Consider the following 6,467-nt stretch of genomic DNA (forward strand, 5'->3'; position numbering starts at 1 on the left):
CCGAACAGGCCATGAAGGCCCAACGGTATTGACCAGCCGCAGTGTCATCCTCAGCCCATAGGCGTCACTGGATGCGGATATGGAGGGGCATGTGGTCAGCACATCGCTCTCCGACCGTGTGTCAGTTTCCGAGACCGGAACCGCTACTTCCCAATCAAGTAGCTGCTCAGTTTGCCTCACAAGGGCTGAGTGCAACCCGCTTGCCAACAGCGCTCGACAGCCCAGATGGTCACCCATCCAAGTGCTAGCTCAGCCCGACAGCGCTTAACTTTGGTGATCTGACGGGAACTGGTGTTACCACTGCGGCAAGGCCGTAGCCAACTATGAAGACCTTGATAAATTTAATGTCATACGAGCCCATAAGGAACATGATATACGCTTTCACCCGATCTATTTTCACCTTGTAAGCATGAATATGTATAGTATACCCATATTGTCGTCATATAACATTATTTTCATTTACATTACACGTATTCCGTTTTAGTGTTGACAGACGTCCTGTGATGATGGCATATGACCGAAAACAATATACATGTAGCATTATAATAAACATCTGGTGGTTAATAATGTATTTTCTCAAGTAAGTGGATTATGAACAGTTTTGGTGCATTTCTCATAACATATGCGTACAACCTGTCTCTTAGTGTCCAGAAAATATATGTGCTAATAAATTTTGAATTGAACGATGCAGGCTAAGTCAAGAATACAATGCAATAAAAAATTGAAAGGACCGTATTAAAACGTAGGTATGGGACAATACTGCCTCGCAGTCTTTAGTGAGTATTGAAAAGAGGGTAAGGACAGCATCGCTAGGAGAATTCAGGTAAGACGTGATCTCACTTTTTTATTATATTTTTCTCAAATTAATGCCAAAACTGTGAAAATTTGAACACTTATAGATGAGAGGTCAGCTACCTATTGAAAGAAAAATGAAACAGTTGCTAAGCTTTTAACGTATTTCTGATGGAGAAACATCTACATTTCTTTTCTCAGTACATATTCCGTTAATATTATTCATTAGATTTCAATATACTTTGCTGGGAACATGTAGGTCATGCATACCAAATTTAAACTCTTCAAGTTTTTCATTTGGTATATAAATGAGTCTGTAACAGCATTTTGAACTACACTGAAAATACTGATTTTATGTGATACAGTTAGGCGTACTTCTTAAAATACTTCATCAAAACATATAAATCTAGAGTTTTGGATTCATTTTCTCATATACAACAACTGCTGAAAATTGCAGCCTTATAAGACTATATTTTCAATTTTTGCTTTCGCGAATATCATTCTAAAGTTAAATGCAGCGATCACATCACATACAGCTAAAATGCTCTAGGCTCACAGTCCTATGTACTTCTGATTCCTCGTCCTGCTTCCTCTTTTTATTTAATATGTTTGACATTCTTGCTACTTTAGGTACTTCTAGATTTCATGAAATGTTCTCGGTCAAAGAGCAAATTGTTTGCTGGTTTTTGAACTCATTCATTGAAGCAAATAACAACATCAAGCACGCCAAGTTTTAAAGTATTTTCATCTCCAGACACTTTTTTGGTAGCCCTTCCCAATTCCTCTTCTGTGGACAACTTATGGAAATAAGTGGCCCACACTGCCTTCTTCATCTTTTTTAGGTCTCCAGAATTAGCTCATATGGCCTTGCCATAATACGCCTGAAGCTTATCTATTTCCCACCTGTTAGCCTCCCCACTCTTTTGATGGTTTTCCCATCTGACAGTTTCTTCCCTGACAGCTTTTGTCACAGTTTTTGAAGTCTAGATCACAGGCTTTCTGTACGTGACCTACACATTCAAGTTTTTCAATTTTACATTGTCTACATAGCGTCCAGCTACTCTTACTTCCAGAAAAGCTTTAGCGTCACCATCACCTAGACATTTTGTACACCGAAGCCCACGTGACCTTTCAACTGCATAAACATGTTCACTACTCCACTCACTTCCATGCCTCCACTAGCGCAATCATACTTTTTAGTACACTTGTGAGATGGGCTTCCATTCACACAACCATGGCTTTATTTTATAAACAAATCGACATCTGTCATCTTACCTGTATCAAACGATGTTGCAGATACGATACTTCTGTTTTCTTGGTTCTCTCCCCATCCGTCATTCCATATCTCTCTCTCTCTCTCTCTCTCTCTCTCTCTCTCTCTCTCTCTCTCTCTCTCACACACACACACACACACACACACACACACACACGCACACACACACATTCAAAATCAGCGCCATAACAAACACAAGACCAACGATGAACAAGTGAGCAACGACACTAACATGACACCTCTCACTGAGTGTGTTGTCAGAAGTGTCTGCTCAGATCACATTTACCCACATTTTGTGTAAGTGCATGTGAGGGGAAGTAGTGACCGTAAATTTGTGAAAAACTGAGTGAAAGCAATGCACTAAATAGCAGCTGATTGAGACACAAACGAGGGACACGCAACAAGACGGAAAATGTAAGTACAGAAACGTACGTAACCTCTACCCTCTAGACAACTCTGCATAAATACACAATAATTTTCTTCATGGCTAGTTTGCGGATGACATGCTGTCAAAAAATGACGAAAACGAGCACTAAAATGTAATGTATAATGTATAATAATACAATTCAGTTATGGCTGTAATTTTAAGGCGAGTGTCTAAACAAAACGAAGCAAATTGCAAATATTGTATTTCGTAGGTCTACAGCAGTTAAATTATTACAAATGTGATATTGTGCTTTACAGAAATAAAAATTCGATCCACAGAAGATGACACACCAGTGTCGAAACACGTCTGCGTGCATATAAAAATAAACTAATTGTGTTTGCATAAGGCTGATTTCCAAAACAACCCAATTTTTAAATCGCAAACATGGAAGAACAAAAAGAGGAGCTTCAAACCTTACTATGCCACTGAGTGACGAATGACCTCTCTTTTGCCAAGTCCCATCAAAAGCAGCAACAATGTCTTTACATCTATTATCAGCTGAAATGCGCTCGCCTGAAGCTTTTATGGTAGAAGTTTCACAAATTTCTTTCAGAGCCTGTACGATTATACTGTTATGTCTACATATCTATGCAGAGGTGCTGAAAAATTTATCAAAACAGCAAATGTTCTACTTCCTTTATCACTCTTTCCTATCGACCACATAGCGTATTCTAAACTGAGATTAATTTCAAAAATCTTCTTCTTCTAAATGAATTTTGAAGTCATACAAGAGTTATTCTCTTGGCTGAATCTACATTTCAAAGCAAAACCTCTTCTCCTATTTGCATCTTCACCAAGTTCCACACAGTCTGTAATGTCACAGTACTTGCATTTGACACTACACATGATACAGTTACTCAGTATATGCAAATCAGCCAAACACACGCATTATCATGTAATCCAATTTTCTCTTCGATGCCATCGAGACAGGAGATATTAGCGAAATGTTGGCAGATTCAGATTGGTGATACTGGTTCAAATGGCTCTGGCCACTATGGGACTTAACACCTGAGGTCATCAGTCCCCTGGAACTTAGAACTACTTAAACCTAACTAACCTAAGGACATCACACACATCCATGCCCGAGGCAGGATTCGAACCTGCGACCGTAGCCGTCGCGTGGTTCCAGACTGAAGCGCCTAGAACCGCTCGGTCACACCGGCCGGCTTGGTGATATTGTTGGACATTGTGTGGCGTATGTGTTGCCAGAAAGGGGCCGCTGCGACTGAAGAAGAATATCCTAGGCATACTGTGTGATAAAACCGCTTCCGAACTATAGCTACGCTGCAACTGTACAGCAGTAAGCAAGTAACCACAACAGGGCAATGAAAGTAATTCTACAGGCAGCTGAAGGCTCCTTCTGAAGTGTCAACACTGCACTACTCTGCACTGCTGCCAACGTGGAAATTTGGACAAATGAAAAATATAAAAGTTAGTTCTTGTCACGGTTTGTTGATATCTGAAGTGGATGAAGTTACAGTGTAAGGTCTTATTTCAATCAACTTTACAGGCAAAAAAAAGCATGTGTATGCATTACACATCATTCGATTAAGAAAAGAATTCCCTACAACATATATTCAAAACTGAAAAATCGTATTTTTATCCATTTTCATATCCTTACCCCCCTTAGTGCAACGTTTAGGAATAATCATTCAAGGTCGGTCTTTCTCTCCTATCGCTGTCCAAATGAGTAACTGCAGCCAACAGAGTAAATCAAGTGATATACGAACGTGGTGAGTTGTCAGCCGTAAATATGTCAGCAGTGTGTTAATGAAACGCGGTGTCTGATGAATCGAGGACATAACGATAGCTCGAGACGAGAGATAAGCATCGCACAAATGTTGCCACTTTCCATCTTGTAAGGGCGCCAATAAGAATGCTAATGCAAACAAGCCAGAAGCGTACAATTTCTTAATTTTTGGAAGTAAAACGCAAGGAGCTGTGTAAAATTCATAGCAGCTTGAAAACATTCTATTATCAGATTAAGCTTTTCCTTTATCAATGGTTCAAATGGCTCTGAGCACTATGCGACTTAACTTCTGAGGCCATCAGTCGCTTAGAACTTAGAACTAATTAAACCTAACTAACCTAAGGACATAACACACATCCATGCCCGAGGCAGGATCGAACCTGCTACCGTAGCGGTCGCTCGCTTGCAGACTGTAGCGCCTAGAGCCGCAGGGCTTTATCAATATTGTAGAACATTGTGACTGTGTATTAACGGACCAGAAATAGAAATAGCTGAGACTAATCACTTTTGAAAATGTACAGGGACAGAGGGAAGCATTATGGAGCGAGCATTCAAATAGTATCTTTCAATAATAACAGAAGAATATGTTAGTTGGGCAGGATAGCGTGTTTCATGATTCGGGATGCACGAAGAGCACCTAGGGAAGGTAACCAAAAGTGCAAAGAGGAACGATGTTACAGGATCGGAGGAAGGTTGCATGTTGTCACGTCGGAGGCTGATAGCAGAGTGAACGACAAGTTTGGAAGCCACGCGCTGCCCGCAGCCCCCAGAGACACGCGTCACATTTCTCTCGCGTTCCTATTGGTTGCGGCCTGCATGCGACGCTCTCAGAGCAGACCTCGTCAGCAATGTTCTTTCTAAGAGATTTGATTACGATGTTTGCTTGTTACTTTTCCGCTGATTCTCAGCACGTGGCGAGATCGCTGAACTACATCACTGGTATTGAGAAAAAGGGCTATTGCATGCCGAGGACGCTGGGAGAGGGTTATCGTCCTCGCATGCTGAGGTCACTGTACCACTTCCCCTGTCCCCCTGAGCTGATAGGAATTCCCCCTCCTCTCCCCCTTTTTTGTCGTCCCAACCGTGTGAGTCTTCCATTTGTACCCTGTAGTGCATATTTGTTTTGGGAGGTATTTCTCACAAAAGATAATAACAAATTAACGTCAGGTTTATTATTAACAATAATTTCTCTCAACCCGTCCCTTCCCCTTCGTAATTCGACATCTATATACCGTAGTGAGATGGAACAGTAGCGACAGAGCTACCTTGAAACTTCCTGGCTGATTAAAACTGTGTGCCCGATGTAGTGTAACGACGTAAATTTTTTATAACTGATTTTCGTTTGATATATGACCATGTGCAGACTTCGTCACCTACGTCAGTTACAACCCACTTCAAAATGATTTATATTCTTTTTAAATTGTCATAGAATGGTTCTTGAACGAAACTGTAAAACATCAGTTGAGTCGTATGCAAAGAATTACATCACTTGGACCAATTGGTTTTTGTAACTTTTTCGATTTTAAATTTCGTTTGTTTCTCCTCAGAAATTATATTGACGCAAGTTATCTGATTTAATAAATATTAGAACCACATTGCATAAACTTTCAAAACTCAAACTCGCGATGAACGTTGTCAAAATTAATGATCTTGTCAAACAGATTATTAATTCATTCACATAATTCTTCATAAATAAATTCTCGGAACACGTATAGTAGTATACACTACTTTATTAGCTTCATACATATAGACGTGGACCTGAGCCTTGACAAGATAGGACTGACTTTTCAATAAGATTAAGCTCTATATGACGTCATTGTTGTACAAAAAGAGTATAAAAAATTCATTTTTAATTTTTTAGAAGCACGACGCAACAACTCGGTTCCAGGATCTTCTGTTGCTCCTTGGCTGTCGACCCGCGACGTATAGCGGCCAGCAATTTCCTCTCTGGTCGCGGCAACGAAGATGCTGTCTCCGTTCGTTGCGCCGCCCTCTCCGTACATGAAACACATAAAAAAAAATACAAAACTTTTAGATAATTCACATCTATTACAAATAATAAGAAAACACATAAACAAACTAAATTAAACTTATAGTCACCTGCAAACTGGGCTGACATTGGTGGATGGGTGACGCTTAATTTCGTCCCACTACATACCCCACCCACAAGCTCAGTTTGTCAGGTTTTAACTGAAAATAAAACTTTTCAATATACAACATTTAAA

At 40.1% G+C, this 6,467-nt stretch overlaps 1 pseudogene; it reads right to left on the minus strand.

Moving 5' to 3' along the window:
- Positions 1-201: 201 nt before the first annotated feature.
- LOC126419865 (5S ribosomal RNA) lies at positions 202-319 on the minus strand (annotated as a pseudogene).
- Between the last annotated feature and the right edge of the window lie 6,148 nt (positions 320-6,467).

This window comes from Schistocerca serialis, chromosome 1, assembly GCF_023864345.2.
Source record: "Schistocerca serialis cubense isolate TAMUIC-IGC-003099 chromosome 1, iqSchSeri2.2, whole genome shotgun sequence".
Taxonomy (NCBI): Eukaryota; Metazoa; Arthropoda; class Insecta; order Orthoptera; family Acrididae; genus Schistocerca; species Schistocerca serialis.